This window comes from Cryptomeria japonica, chromosome 5, assembly GCF_030272615.1.
Source record: "Cryptomeria japonica chromosome 5, Sugi_1.0, whole genome shotgun sequence".
Taxonomy (NCBI): domain Eukaryota; kingdom Viridiplantae; phylum Streptophyta; class Pinopsida; order Cupressales; family Cupressaceae; genus Cryptomeria; species Cryptomeria japonica.
In genome coordinates this window covers 450,029,313-450,046,716 of record NC_081409.1, presented here as the reverse complement: position 1 = coordinate 450,046,716, position 17,404 = coordinate 450,029,313, and positions in this window count along the sequence as shown.

The window sequence follows — 17,404 nt, the reverse complement described above, 5'->3', positions numbered from 1 at the left end:
GTATCAGCTAAGAATTTCCTAACACACTCCTAGGCTTTCCATAGAGACTTAAAAACACTAGAGCCATGTATGGCAACAGGGAAACTACCAACAATAATGTCACTAAGGGGGAGACCTTTCCAGGACTTGACAAACTTAGGCACTGCCTTCTCAATATTGTTCCTAATAAGGATTTTCCAAGGCTCTTGACTGTTGAGAGAGTGGAATATCCATTTGGAAACGAGGGAGATACCCTGAGTTCTAAGGTCTTTAAGCCCCAGCCCCCCAAGCTTCTTCTCAACATAGCACCATTTCCATCTAACAACATGTTTTTTCCTGCCACCCTTCCCATCAGACCAGAGGAAGTGTCTAATGGTCTTTTGAATCTCAAAAATTTGGTAATTGCTAAACATCCAGGCCGAGGAATAGTAGATGTTATAAGAAGAGAGAATTTTTTGACAGACTTGGATTCTGCCAGCAAGGGAGAGGTATTTATTGTTCCATTTACATAGCTTTTTGTCAATCCTCTCCCTCACCCAAGACCACATGTCCTTAAGAGAGGGAGAGATAGAAAAGAGAATACCAAGGTAGCATACAATCTTATTAGGACCCCCCCACTAGAAGCCAGTATCTTGGATCCAGGAAGGGGAATTTTCACTCCAGCCAAGAAGGATGGATTTAGACTGGGCTATTTTGGCACCAAAGATATCACCAAAGAGCTTAAATTTATGATTAAGGGCCTCAAAATTCTATCTGGAAAGCTCAAGAAAAAGGACAGTATCATTAGCAAATTAAACGTTCAAGAGGTGAGAATCATCAAGGAGCATAACACCTTTAACACTGGGGGACAAAGAGTTATCCCTAAGCAAATAAAAAAGAGCATCAGAAGCGATAACAAAGAGGGCAAGGGCTAGGGGGCATCCTTGCCTGATAGAGCATGACAACTGAATAAGGGAGGAGAGGGAGGCATTGACTTCAACAAGGGTAGAGGCATCCTTAAAAAGGGTTTTAGTCATGTCACACAATTCTTTAGGGAAGCCAAAGGCTTCAAGCATGGTGAAAACAAAATCCCATTCAACCCTATCATAAGCCTTCTCAAAGTCCAGGAGAAGCATGTAAGAGTTTTGCTTGGAGTTTTTAGACCATTCCATAGTCTCCCAACTAGTTATAATATTCTCAAGGATGTACCTGCCCTTGATAAAGCCAGTTTGGGTGGAGCATATGAATTTGGGGAGGATTTTTTCAAGTCTGATAGCAAGGATTTTAGCAAGAATTTTGTAGGAGACATTGAGTAAAGTGATAGGTCTCCAATTTTTAATAAGGGCTTTGTCACCACTTTTAGGAACAAGTTTGATGATACCCTGATTGATGTTCCCACCAAGGGTGCCACACTCAAAATCTTTCGTGTAGATTTCAAGGAGATCATTACTAATCCAGTCAATGTTGGCTTTATAAAATTTAGTGGGGAGCCCATCAGGCCCAGGCGCTTTGTCATTCTTGAGAGAGATGATAGCTCTTTCAACCTCTCCAACATAAATCTTGTTCTTAAGGAGGAAAGAGTCTTCAATAGACAATCGAGGGGGGATGATGGCTTTACACCCGATCCTCATGGCTTTGGCATGTTCAAGATCTTTAGAGGTGAAAAGTTTTTGGTAGAACATGGCGAAGGCCTTTGTGATATTGTTAAGGTCGAAAATCTCTTCATCATCAACCAAGATCCTATCAATACTTTCTCTAATGTTCTTTTGCTTAAGTAGATTAAAGAAATACTCAGAACCTTTGTCCCCAAATTGAATCCAGTGCTGGCGGCCGCAGTTCATAGCCCCTCTGATCTTCTCCTGTTGGTGGTTTCTAAGAGAATCTCAAGCTTTAGATAAGTTGGAAGCCAGGCACCTGTTGCAAGGAGAGCGTTGAATCTCATCCTCTAGCAGGTGCAGGCGACTAGTAAGAGACTTTTCAATAAATCTATGGTCCTTGGCTTTCTGCTGGCCTATGATTTGAAGAAGCTTTTGCCAGGCAGCAAATTATAATTCCACCTAGAGATATGGGAAGGGAGATTATGATTATGCATATTGAGGAACCCGATCATCTTGATAGCAGCAAGGGAAACATGGTCCTTGAGCAAACTAGAGTTAAGGATGAACTTCTTATAATTGTTAGTGACATGAGTCATGGAGCTAGAGAGCTTAATTTGGTAGATAATAGGGTGATGGTCAGAGAGAGTGGTAGGCCAGACGCTAATAGGGTTTCCAGAGGCATCAGGGACAAAGGAAAAACAATCTTTATTGACATAAAAACGGTCCAGTCTAGAGTACATCTAGTTGGCACCTTTTTGGTAATTACATAATGTATACCAGATGCTATTGTTGTCATTTTTGTTATCAGCAAGCGGATCAAATAGGGCTTTAAGAAGCTTGAGTCTATCCCAATGAGGCTTTTCATCGCCTTTCCAGCAAAAAGGGTTGCCACCAAGCTTATCAACTTGGAATTCAATCATATTAAAATCTCCTCCAATGATCCAGGGGATATCACAGAGGCAAGAGAGAAAATCCCATAGGACAATTCTATCCTTGTAGTCATTCGGGGAGTATATAGAGCAAATACCAAAGCAAGTATTATCAATATTAAGGATAGCCAAAACAACTCTATTGCAGGGGGAAAGGCCTTTTTGTATGAGGTGCTTTCCCCATTTAGGATTGAGGAGAAGCGCCACACCGCCTCTTCCCCTAGGATGATTAGAGAAGATCTTAATAGATTATTTCTAGATAAAGTCAAGGTTACAGTCAAGGGTAAAACCAGTAGCCTTAAGTTCTTGCAGCATGAGGAAGTCAATATTTTTAAGAGAATCCAAAAACATTTTAAATGTTTTCTGTCTGGAGCTTCTAGACCACGCACATTCCAAGAGACACACTTCATGACGAACTAGGGATTTGGGAATTCAAGCCCCCATGGGGCTGTAAGAGAAACCAGATGGGGCAGATTGATTCCCTATTTTCTTTTTTTGAGCAAGGCCCTTGTTCTTGGAACCCACAGGATGCCCTTTTTGTTTCGGGATGACTGTCTCCTCGAGGGGGCCATTGTCCTCACCCTCAGAGACATAGTCCATAAAGGACTCATCATGCTAAAAATTGAAATCATGCCCTAAAGAGGCAGAAAATTCCTCATTTGTAGTGCAGGGCTTTTGAGAATAGAGCTTGTTAGAAATAGATTTAGCGGGGATGACCTCAATAATGTGGTCGTCAGCTAATTCATTAAACTTCTTAAACCCAGAATCTCAGGTTGAGCTAATGATAGCACCCATACTAGAGGAAGGACCTGTAAGACATCCAATCACTTTGCCATCGACGATAGGGAAGTCAGAAATGATTGATGGCCTGGCGGGGCCGCCTCTAGCATGAGTGGCATCATCAACTCGAGCATTGCCTTCAAAGGTTTTGATGATGGACTTAACCACAAAGCTGAGATTGTTCTTACTAGCCGAGGCCAGAGTAACCATAGCGTGATCGATGGGATCCTGCTTCTTGTTCTTACTCTGTTCAAGGGTTTTAGTCAGGGTGGTGGGTTTATTTTTCTCCACTGCAAGATGTTGGGAATTTTTCCTTCTACATTTTTTTTAGTATCCAGTGACAAGTTGGAAATCATCACCATACCCTCCCATGAGTTGAGACAGAGCCTGTTCAATGGGAGAGTGAGGTAAGGGGGTATCTGTAAATTGCCCCGAGTTAGGGCAAAAATCAACACCATTAACTTTAGGGTTAACAATCCTATCCTAACTATTTGAGGCATTAATGGATCCACCAGGGGTGGATTGAGTAGGAGGGGTAGCTCCAGAGGTTTTCAAGGGAACATAGTCATTCGAGTTGGGTGCCCTAGCATTAAGGGTATCCTTTTTGCATTTGATAATAGAGCAGTCTTTGCGCAAATGCCCCTTTCTTTTACAGAGAAAGCAAGCGTTAAGGCCTCCTAAGATTTCAATAGGGTAGGAATAGAATTCCCCTTCTATGCAGAGGTTGAGGGTTTTTGGGATGTCAACACCTGGTTTAAGGGAGATAAGAATCCTAGCATCCAAATTTGAGACAAGTTTGGATGATTCATCCATCTGAATTACCTTACGTAGAGGTTCGAGCATTCGAGGGATAAAGAACCATAAAAAGGGAGGGATATTTTTAACCAGAGCCCACCTAGGGCAAGAGAGAGCCAAAAATTCATCTGTGATAGCCTCAGGAGTCCAACCAAGGGCTTGGAAAGAGGTCCTACCAACAACCCAATACTATTTTTTTAAAGCTTCAATCTACATTTCATGGGTATCAAAGAAGATAACAAATAAAAATTTCTGGATTTGACGACAGAAGGAAATTCAAAGCCCTAACTTAAGATTCCAGTAATTGTGAAATCAATCATCCATGAACTTCCTTGGAGGGCATTTATCAACATCAACAGAAGCAAAAAAGATAGTAGTGTCCTTTAATCTATTCTTTTCTAAGGTAATTTCATGCAACATAGAGTCATTAGGCGAGATGAGGATGGAGTCAAAGTCAGAGGAAGGATCCTTACCCACTGGAATCCCTTCTCCATCTCCTTAAGACACCATGAACTTCGCTTGTTCGGGAATCACCTGAGCAGCATTGGAAACAATGTCTCTGTATGATGCTTGCAACGGCGAATTGCTATGGTTAACCAAATTAGAGCTGGGTTGGGACGTTGCAATGAATGCACCATCCAATTCAGGTTCCATTAAGAGCTAAGGGGTTGGCACAAATGAAATAAATGAAAGATTGCACAAATATTCAGAGGAATAAAGCCGATACAGACATCAAAACGATAAAAAAGAGCTTAGTGAAGGATAGCGAAAAACACATGGAGGAGGGAGACCTCCTCCACCGAGACCACTTGGCGCGCCATCACCGCATCGGACGTCGAGCAGATCAAAAGATCACATTTAGAATAGAGCAAGAGATCGCCTCCAAGGGCTAGGATTTAGATTTATTATGTTTATTTTATTCTTACCAGTGTTAATAGAAAGTTCATTGTTTTATAGAAAAAAGTATCAGGGAAATGGTTTTTGGGACACTTCATTTGCTTAACCTCCTATTAGCATGACAATCCATTCATGTATTGATACATTGCAGGCCTAGGAAGATAATTCTTGATTTTCTTTTCAATAGATACATTTAGTTCAAAACTTAAGAGATACTCATTAAAAACTTATATTGTGAGGCCCTTAGAAACTGTTGTTTTTTCCACTAACTTTCAAGCAGTAATTAAGCAGTTTTGATTATACATTTTATCGGGAGGAATTACATTTTCTTTGGAACTGTTTCTGATTTTTGAGTCTGATCATCCAGTTCACATAATCAGAAGTGCTGCTGCAATCTATAAACAAAATTGGTTGATTTTAGATGACAATTTTAATAGAATGCTAAAGTGGATATTTTAGTCAGAATATTATAGGGATGGTCTAATTTTGTTCCTATCTTTGCTTTTGATATTTCTAAGGTGTTTCTTTTTCTGTCATTAAGAAGTTCTAGAATAATACATTTCACATTTGATGGATAAAAATTAAAAGGTGACTGATTTTTCTTATTTTTGAAATTAAAAATAATAAAGTTTAATCAATAAAGGGTCATTCTCGAAGGAGGTATCTTAGTTGGAAGTTGGAAGTGAGACGTCTAAAAATGGTCAATGCTTGCGGAATCATACTTTAACATTTGCGCATTGCCTTATTTTAGGGTTTTTGCGTCGCATTAACATTTCTCCTATGATTCGCACTTGGTCTTTATCATTTGCGAGCATCGAGTCTTTCTTCTGCATTCCTCATTTTTCTCGCTTTCGAATTTGGTTTTGTCGATAGCAATATTTGTCATGATTTTGGTCAATCTTATCTTGTCGCATCAATGTGCGTATTCATTTATCATCATTTTGGACATCGTCAATCCTAATTAGGGTTTTGTTCTCTTATCAATCTTGTCATCATGCGATCGATTTGTCATCGATCGTTGTCGTTTTCAATCTTATTATCTTGCGATCGATTTGTCATCGATCCTTGTCTTTTGATCAATTTGTCACCAATCTTGTTGTCTTGTGATTGATTTGTCATCGATCGTTGACATTTTCAATCTTTCATCAATTTCTAATTCCTAATTTCTAATTCCTAATTTCCTAATTTCTATTTCATCTATTTTTCAATTCTCTCCTTTTTTCCTCCTAATTTCATGGGAATGACATTTCAATTTGTCATAATTGACAATCAATCAATTTTGACATAGAAATTTGTCATAATTTTGTCATAATTATCAATCAATCAATTTTGCATAGAAAGTGCAAATTTGTCATAATTTGTCATAATTGACATTCTTGATTTGCAATTTCCATTCGAATCTCTTCATGCTAATTTGATCTTTTCTCCAATTTGTCTATAAATTGGATGAATTTCTTCAATCCCAACTAATCACTTTTTCGAATCCCTACCTGGTTGAATCAATCACGCTTCGAGTATTCTTGCGCTACAATCTTGTCTACTTGCTTTCATATCATGCTTATGCACTAGTAGGTGAGATCCACAAACAAAGCTATTTGAAGAAGAAAGAAGGACAATGGAGCCACATGAAGGAGACATCCAAGTCTGTATTTGGTTTGCTTTGTTTTCAATCTTCAATTGATGTCTTGTTTTCATGTCTTTATTGAGTGTGTTTAGGATTGATCATTGCATTTGAGCTTTCGTGATTGAGCTAGATTACTAATACTATTTGCTTTGATGATTTCCCGATTTCCTAGCATACATTAATTGGTGAACCCGACGTGAACTAACCCCCTAACCATGCTTTTGAGTGCTTTTGAGATGATTTGCAGGTAAAAAAAACCTAAGAAACAGGGTAATGCAGGGCTTTCTGGGCACTTTTGCGCCTGTGTAGGAGCAATCTGCGCCTGTGTCAAGCATTCTGCGCCTGTGTTAAAGACTTTTGTGCCTGTGTCAAAGGGATCTGCACCTATGTCAAAGGGATCTGCACCTGTGTTGCATCATTCTGCACCTGTGTCAAGACTTCTACGCCTGTGTAAGGCCAGAAATAGAGGTAAAAAAAGCAGTGTTTTTACTTGCAAATTGATTTGTTTTGCATTCTGTTTCTGCTTTTTGGTTTTATGGTACTGATTCTTTGTGCAACACCTTGGCATTATGCATGGCAAAGACAAAGATGAAACTACTAACGAATTTTATGCAGATTCGATAGTCAAAGATCACACATATCAAACTTCTAACTTGGTGGTTTTGCAGGTTGCCTTGGATTACAACTAAACTTTGTGTTTGTAATTCATATTTAGGCACCTACTATGATTTCTAAATAGGATGGAATGAATGTATGTTTTCTTTGATTATTGAGTTTGACATTGGAGTAGGAGAGTATGCTCTCATCCTTCTTAGGGTGATCAGAAATCCAGATCTTCGATACCATTCTCATGGCTCGAATTGTTTGTTACCTTTAGAGGGCCTGCCTTCCTGACCATTTGCTTTCTTTTGCAAGAAAGTGACAATTGTGAGAAGGGAATGACCCAAAGTGAGTATGACTAGAATACCTTGGCATTCTAACTCACTATAAACAAATACCTAATGGGCGAAAGCTTTGAAGGAAGGGTTACGTGGGAATTGCAGTTACTTGGGAAGTGATGACCCTTGAACTCTTTCTCATATCAACATCTAAGTAGGACCTCATGATCTAAATCGTGCTTGGACTACTACATTTGTTTGGTATCTTGGCGGGCTTAATGTCTCAATCACGCTTGCGTGACACCATGGAGTAACGCTTAACAAAAATCCTTACTAAACACCTTGTATTTAGAGGCCAAAAATCCTTCTAGTTTCTTGAGAAGGACAAGTTCAGATACTTGGAAGAGATACTAAGTTTGCCATGGGGAGATTTCCATGGGGACTGATGCTTGGCTGCCCTGAGAAGTGAGTGCCGTGGAGGGGAGCCCGTGGGGTCAAGCATCTATGTATTCTCCTTGAATCCCATAACGAGTCTACCTCTCAAGTACCTAATGTCCTTGCCTACCATACGAAATGTGTGAATGAGCATGATTGTCTTGAGTCTAAGTTGAAGTATCTTGTCTTCTTTGCTTGTCAAAAGTTGAATTGTGTCTCATTTCAAAAGACAAGACAAAATTGATTCAAAACAAGGTTAAACACAAGAACATTTCATCCAACAAAGTTCAAAACACCTTCAAACATGGTTGTCAAACATTTTTCAAAATCTTGTCTCAACATTCATGTCACTTAGATTTAGGTTCATCTTAGGTTTGCATTTTGCAAAGTCATTGTCAACTACCAAGGTTAGGTTTCACCTAGGTCATACTCCTTTGCATATCAATAAGGCTCATCCATTTGCATGTGTCCTCTTGCATTAGAGTAATACCATTGTCATACATTTGCATTTGCATACCCTAGGTCTCTTCATTAAGTTTAGGTTATTATCATATCATATTAGGGTCACTTGCATGGTAATTGTCCCTTTGCATATAGTGTCAAAAACTAGGATTTGTCATACTTGAGTAATCCAAATCTTTGATAAACCCTAAGTCATTGTTAGGAAGTCTAGACCTTATCAAACCTTTTCTCTTTTTGTCATTATTGTCATTTGGTCAAACCTAGCTTAGTATCCAAGCATATAGGGGAGACATTGTCATTTTGTCCTTTTGTCACTTGGTTCTTTTGTCCTTTGAGGTCTAGACATCATTTCAATTTCCTAAGGGTCTCTTTTAGATTTGCATTCCAAAAAGTTTGTCAAAATCTTGAAAAACAACCAAAAACATAGGTTGCATTCTTGCCATAGATTGCATTCTCATTTATTTAGTTTGCATTTAGTTGCATATCATATATTGTCCTTGAAAATTTCCAAAAATATTTCATTTGCATAAGTGACATGCCTATTGAAACAAGGTCAAAATCTAAAAAGATGGGCGAACCAACGTATCAACCCATTGACAACATATCAAATTCACAATTTCAAACTAGTCAAACAGTACAAATTGAAGGTTTATCAAACACATCACTACCACCATATGGAATGGTTCAACTTGGACCACCAACATTATATGAAATAGTGTTTGTACCTATGAAACCAGGACATGGGAGTGTTCCACCAACACCAAGAGGAAATGCACCTTTCGATTGGAATCAACCAAACCTGCAACATGAAATTCAAACATTACATGAGGAACAAACTCTTTCACAAGGATTTGGTTCAGATCAAGGCATTCAATAGGAGGCAAATCCAAATGTCCAACCAGATTCTTCATCAGATTCCGATGCTTCTGATGATGTTTTCATGTTCCTTCAAGATCCAAAGTTGACAAAAAAGATGGATAAATTCTTGAACAAGGTCTTTAAGATGTTCCCACAAAAATATCTTAACATGATGAGTAATGTGACCTCCTCAAGTGAGCAAATCAATGTGCAAAAACAACAAGGCGGTGAGCTGTTAAGTTTCTCTCTGCATCCAAATGAAGAAAATATGCAACAAGAAACTCAATCTACCTTGATGAGTAAACGTGCTTCAAAGACATTGACAATGACTATTCCTCAAAAGTTGCCATTCGAGACAATAAATAATCTATTATTCAACACAACACCTGTAACACAAGATCAAATGAAGACCACACAAATATTGACAACTATCCCTCAACAAGAAGTGGTTCCTTACATGCATAAAATTGGATCAAAATCTAAGATGCAAGAATGCTTCACGACTGGAATGCCTGATATCACCAATGTCCAAAACAATTCCACGATGCAACAAAGTTCTTATGCCCCATAAAGCTCAATATATTTGCCAAACACTATTGCGACAGATCCTTTGATAATGGCGACACAAAGAGCTACGGATAGTGGTTTGCACCAACAACAATTGGCACAAAGTCAGCAAATTCTGATTCGTTAGCATCAACAACAACATGTGCCTCAATATGTGCCAAGACAAACAAGCTATCATACTTCACAACCGCAATTGGCGCCTGTGCAATATCAACAACACCCTCAATTGTAATATCAACCTAGGCTACAAGAAGCACAACAACAAGGTCAATATCAAGGCATGGCACAACCACAACAACAAGAGATGTACCAAGAACATTATATGCCGGAGACACCAAAACCGGCCATTTCAGAGCATCAACAACCAATCGGAAACATGATGTATCGACAAAGAGTACCCACCGGGATTAATGATGGACCTCCAAAATCTGATACAATTGCGCAATAGCTTGAGAAGTTGCAACGACAAGTTGACCCATTAGAAACTAAAGGAACAAAGAAGTTGTATACAGATCAGGATTTATGTCCTAATCCATTTGACAAGAGCTTATACATGCCTCCATTCCCTAAACATTTTGAGGCACCTAATTTTGAGAAATATAAAGGGAATGGCAATCCAAAAGACCACATTCGAGCATTTTTCGCGGCATGTACTGAAGTGAGTTATGAGGAAACATATTTAATGCACTTATTTGCATGAAGTCTCACGGGACAAGCCATGGATTGGTATTTGCATCTGCCAGGAAATATAAAGACTTGGTCTGAATTGGCTCAAAAGTTTATATCTCACTTCGCATTCAACAACGACAGTGACATGACCATGTCAGATTTATGCAACACCAAGCAAAAGCAAGGTGAACCATTAGTGACTTTCTTGCAATGATGGCGAAGCTTGTATAGTCGTTCTTCCCTAGATATACCTGAAGAACAACAAGTGAATCTGTTTATCCAAAATTTGGTCCCAAAAATGATGTATGAACTCAAATTGAAAAGTCCTAGTACTATTGAGAAACTCATTAAGAAAGGGATGAATATTGAAACTGCTCTTGTAGCTAAGGGAATCATTAAGCTCAACAAAGACAGTGACAACACAAACAATTCAGGGGATAGAAATAGATTTTGGTATAAAAACAAGAATGTCACTAATGATGGAGTTGTTGATGCAAGAGCGGTGAATGCAAATCAACCCCCATTCACAATCAAGAAATTGAGTGTTCCTAATATGTCAACTATGGAACAAAATCAAACACCAGTGAGCAATGTTACTCAACAGCCGCAATACCAACAACATACTCAACAATACACTCAACACTATAATCAACAAGGCTAGCAACAAAACTAGCAATGCAAACCTTTCCGATCAAGGGATGGGCCTCCTCGACAGTTTACGCCATTGGGAGAGCCTATTGAGTCAGTAATGAAACAATTAATACAAGCAAAATTTATTAAGCTACCAGATATCAAGGCAGAACTAGTGGTAAAACCGCATTGGTGGAATGATAATGCATACTGTGAATACCATCGGTCAAAAGGACATAAAACCACGTCATGTTTTCAATTGAAACATATGATTCAAGACTTGTTAGAGCAAGGAGTAATTGAGGTAGATCCGCCCAACGTGACCTCTAACACTGATCATATCATTTTTAAAACTCCTTTGCTTGATCATGACAAGGGTTGCAACAATGTCATCAATTGTTAATGAGTATGTTTCCACCCTAAGAATAAAGGGACAAGATCCTTCTTGCGTAGTCACCACTCGTCGATCCAAAATAGTCCTGAAAGGAGCTCCTGCAACTCCTCCCAAACCAACTCCTGCAAGCCAGTATAATCTCTTGGATCATCTAGGAAAGACACCTGCACAAATTCAATCCTTGAGTTGTTGAAAATGTCCCCCATGCATCGTACAGTCCTAGATAAAGCTTTAATTGAGTCCACTGTCCCGACAGACATTGATGTTGACCAGTTTCAAGCCCGAATTGGACATCTAGCTGTTTCCCAAAATGTCGCATTTTCTGATAATGATATCTCATCTGATAAGCTCCCTCATAATGATCCTTTACACCTTGAAGTCTTTGTCCATAATTGCAAAATCTGACGAGTCTTGATAGATGGCAGAGTGGGTCTTAATATTTGTACCTTGAGAGTGGTCATTGGCCTTGGTTATACAGAAAATGACATTGATGCTTCCAGAAGAATAACAATCAAAGAATATGATGATGTTGAGCGCCCATCTAAAGGGATAATTACTTTACCTATCAGAGTCAGTCCAGTGACAGAAAACATTTTCTTGCAAGTCTTAGACCTTGATCTCCCTTACAATATGATTCTTGGCCGTCCATGGATCCATGCGATGAAAGCAGTTCCATCCACCTATCATCAATGTTTAAAATATCCTTACAATGGAACTGAGATAACAATTCCAGGAGATCCTAATCCATTTCAATTTTGTGCTACTCTAAAGGATTCCCCTCAGCAGCAAGTCCCAGTCAATAGAGAGGCCCACTCACATAGTTATGTGGATCCTAATGAATTGTTAGATGCCGTCAAAGGAAAATTGAAGATACAGGACCAAGGATGCGGAGAATATTCAATGGATCAAACATTCCTCATCGGGAATTTACCAATATCTCCAAAATCATATGGCAAACCACATTTGTTGCAAAAGGAACCTAAGGTAGTTATTCAATATCAGCCTCCCACTACATTTACAAGATGGGGTGAAGTTGACAAAGAAACTTTTGATGATGATGTCATAGATTGGCTTTATAAGGATCCAACTGAGACCCCCCCTGTCAGGTTGCCAGTGGAATAGTACGGCAAAGGATTTACTATGCTGCAAAAGAAAGGATATGACAGCTGCAGTGGCTTAGGCCTGAACAAGAATGGAAGGGTAGAACCTGTTATACCCAAGATGCGACCTCCAACTTTAGGGTTAGGTTTTGTACCATTGCGAATTGGATCCTCATCTACCAAAGTGACCACGTGTGGAAAAGGGCATGACTCTGATGATGAAATAACACCTGAGGATTCTTTTTCTTCTAGCTCCTATGCCCTTGAAAATATTTTCCTTGACCCTGATAATTTGCCTATGGAAGACAAACATGAAATAACTCCTCTTCCTAAAACATGTCCTAATGCTTGGATAGAGTCATTCTGGGATCCAAGCTCCGAATTAGATACAAGTAGTTCAGACAGTGATACCACAGATGTTTACATCTTTACCATCTTAGTCTTCTCTCTCCTTAAAACCGATGATGACATGCCCCTCGTCTATCCCTAGCTTATCCAACATGACCAACAAGAACCACTCACATTGGACTGTTTTCAAAATAACGAAGCAATTGCAGAATTCCTTAGACTATGGGAAGGCATACCACAAGGTGATCATAAGGCAGGATTTGCTATTGACCTAGATTCCATAGCATATTTTGGGGAGTCAAATCCATCTTCCAATCATCAAAATGAAAAAAGAAAAGAAAAGGTAAAGAATCAAAAGAATAGGTCTTTGAGTGAAAACCGTAAGGCACTCTCTGATCATACAAAAGTAAAAATAAAAGATGTACCTGCGAGTGAAAACCTCTCTTAGGCGCCCAAAGGTGGAAGAGTGGACATACCCCTATCAATTCAGGATAAATCAACACTGCTTGTGGAAATGATCAAAGAAATCAATTTGGGTACACCTGACAACCCTAAGGTCATTCATTTTGCTGCTTCTCTATCAAAACAGGAAAAGATAGATTTTGTGAATTTCTTTCTTGAGAAGAAGATCAGCTTTGCATGGTCCTATGCAGATATGCCTGGCCTCAATCCAGAATTAGTCCTTCATCACTTGCCATTAAAAGCAGATGCCAAGCCTGTCAAATAGAAACTTAAAAAGATGCATCCCCAGGTGGCTCTTTTGGTCAAGGTAGAACTGAAAAAATTGCTGGATGTGGGCTTTATCAAACCTATCGATTATGCAGACTGGATTTCAAATTTAGTACCAGTTAGAAAAGTAACTGGGGGCATAAGAATCTGTACAGATTTTAGGGATCTCAATAAAGCATGCCCTAAAGATGATTTTCCACTACCAAATATCGACATCATAGTTGACATGACTGCTGGATATGAGATGCTCTCATTGATGGATGGTTTCTTCGGCTATAACCAAATTCACATTGCCCCTGAAGACCAACATAAGATTGTGTTCACATGTGCTTGGGGTACCTACTGTTGGAATGTGATGCCCTTCGGTCTTAAAAATGCAGGTGCAACATATCAAAGAGCGATGACGACAATTTTCCATGATTTCATGCATACTTTGATGGAGGACTATGTTGATGACTTATTATGCAAATCTATCACAAGAGATAGTCATTTAGCCATCCTGGGCCCAATCTTTGACCGAATGGAGACCTACAAGCTCAGACTCAATCCAAAGAAGTGTGTCTTTGGTGTCACAGCCGGCAAATTAGTTGGGTACATTGTTTCTCACAGAGGCATTGAAGTCGACCCTACCAAGGTTAAAGCAATAATGGATATGCCTCCTCCTTCTAATCTCCGTCAACTAAGAAGTCTGCAAGGAAAGCTACAGTCAATCTGCCACTTTATAGCTCAGTTGGCAGACAAATGTCATCCATTCCAGCATCTATTGCATAAAGGTGTCGCTTTTAAATGGACTGAGCAATGTCAATCAGCCTTTCAAGCTCTCAAGGACTATTTGCTGTCGCCGCCTATTCTAATGCCTCCTATAGAAGGAAAGCCATTTATATTGTATATTTCTACAACTGAAATGACACTAGGAGTTCTCTTGGCCCAACAGGATGAGAACGACAAAGAGTGAGCTATTTATTATATCAGCCGAACACTAGTAGGCTATGAGCTGAATTATTCAACTATTGAATAGGCATGCTTAGCAGTGGTATTTATAACACAGAAGCTCCGCCACTATATGTTAAATCACCAAACATTGCTAGTTGCAAAAATTGATCCCCTAAAATACTTGCTTAGCAGAGCAGCTTTGATGGGTCGCCTAGCAAAGTGGGTTATGATCCTCAGTGAATTTGATATTGAGTATATGGAGCAAAAGGCGATAAAAGGACAAGTCATAGCAAATCAACTTGCAGAGGCTCCTATTTATGATGATCATCCTATGTTGACCGATTTTCCAGATGAATCAGTCTTTGCTCTCACATTTTCTAATGAATGGAAGTTATACTTTGATGGATCCCATACCAAGTTCGGATCCGGAGCAAGCATATTGTTTGTCACCCCTCAAGGTGATGCTATTCCCAAGTCCTATAGAATAACTTTTCATTGTACCAATAACATTGCAGAGTATGAAGCACTGGTCACATGACTCCAAGTAGTGGTCTACTGGAATATCACACATTTGCAAGTCTATGGAGATTCTCAATTAGTCATCCCATAAGTGAATGATGACTACGAAACAAAAGATGAAAAGCTTATTCCCTATAAGCATATGGTAGATTTCTTCAAGACAAAATTCACGGCTATCCATTTCAGTCAAGTTCCAAGAATGCAAAACAAGTCGGTAGATGCGATGGCTATGATTGCTTCCATGTTGAATATGCCCCACAATATGGACAAATGTGAATTTTTGGTTGAACAATTGCTTGTTCCTTCTTTTGACATTCCGACAGCAGATGTGATGTGCATTCTTGTTGGTCCTAACTCCCCATGGTACAATGATGTATATCAATACTTGAAATCCCAAACCTTACCACCTAACCTTTCCGCTAACCAACGCCGAGCCTTCATCCGACAGACGGCCAAATATGTCATCATTACCGACACCCTTTACTGTCGTTCCTTTGACCATACCCTCCTTAGGTGTTTGGATTCTGATGAAGCACAAACGGCTTTACACGAGGTTCACGATGGTATATGTGGGGGCCATTTCAATGGTTTGAGCTTAGCCAAAAAGTTGATTCGTGCTGGGTATTATTGGCCCACTCTAGAAAAGGATGTTCATGATTTTGTTAAGATGTGCTACGAATGCCAGATCCATTGAAACTACATTCATGCACCAGCCCAAGAGCTTCATTCTGTCATATCTCCGTGGCCCTTTTCTCAATGGGGATTGGATCTTATTGGCAAGATTCACCCGACATCTGCAAATGGACACAAGTTCATCATTACAGCCACAGAGTATTTTATAAAATGGATCGAGGCTATCCCCATGACTTATATCACTGGTGTGCAAATTTCAAAATTCTTATTGAATCATATCATATGTAGATATGGGGTTCCCCTTGCCATAGTCACAAATAATGGTTGTCCCTTCAAGAATAAAGATGTCAAGGAACTCTGTGAAAAGTTTCATATCCAACACCGTTTCTCCAGTCCATACTATCCACAGGGTAATGGTCAAGCCGAAGCATCAAATAAAACCATTATCAAGATCTTGAAAAAGGTTGTCAATGACGCTGGTCGAGATTGGCATGTACAGTTGAATCCAGCACTATGGGCCTATCACACTTCTATCCGCACAACTACTGGCGCAACACCTTATTCCTTGGTGTATGGTGCGGAAGCCATTTTACCCTTGGAAGTGGAGATTCCTTCCTTGCGTGTTTCCTTGCAACATCTGATTGATGATGAGATGCATAGAGTCTCTCGGTTGCATCAGCTTGAGATGTTAGATGAGAAACGTCAGACAACCCTGACACATTTGCAAGCATATCAAAACTGTCTCCGTCGCTCTTATAATAAGAAGGTCAAAGGGCGACACTTCGAAGTGGGAGATCTGGTTTTAAAGGCAAACCCCAAGAATGCAGAATCTACTGACATCATCAAAGGCAAGTTTGAACGTAATTGGGTTGGGCCTTTCATAGTGACTGCAGCCTATGGCTCAGGGGCATATCAGCGTGCCACTCCAGAAGGTGAACCTTTGTTTGATCCTGTCAACAACATGCACCTTCACAAGTACTGGGCATAATTTTCTATCAACACTTCTTCAAGTATGATCCTGAAAAAATACAAAAAAAATCAAAAAAGCAAAAAATACAAAAAAAAAAAAAAAAAAAAGCATAAAATACAAAAAAAAAAAAAAAAAATACAAAAAAGTGAAAAAACAAAAGAGAAAAAGAGCAAAAATGTAAAGAAAAATGATTTGCCCTCTAGTGAAAACCTGGCAAACAGGCGCTTTGGGCAAGTACCATGGTGAAAACCTGGCAATCAGGCGCCATGTGTAACAAGATCATTGCTCCGTCATCTGTCATGACCTCTAGCTATGCTTTCTCTCGGCCGGTTTATCATGTCTATCTTTGTCTTGACCCAATGTTCTGTTCCAGGCCTGTGATTGGTCAACATCATTGTCTTGCATACTCCGGTTTCTTGTACATATGTCTTTCAAATGTGCATTGGGTGCGTTCCCCTTGTCATGATCACTCACTGGAACTTTTAAAATTGAAAAATGTCCTGAAAAAATCATAAAAATATTGAAAAATGTCCTGAAAAAAAATCCCTAAAAATCACATAATGTCCTGAAAAAATCTCTAAAAATCACATAACGTCCTGAAAAAAAAAAAAACCAAAAAAATCAAATAATGTCCTGAAAAAACGAACAATTTTTTTTTTCAAAACATTCAAATTCCAAAAACAATTCCTTTGGCATTT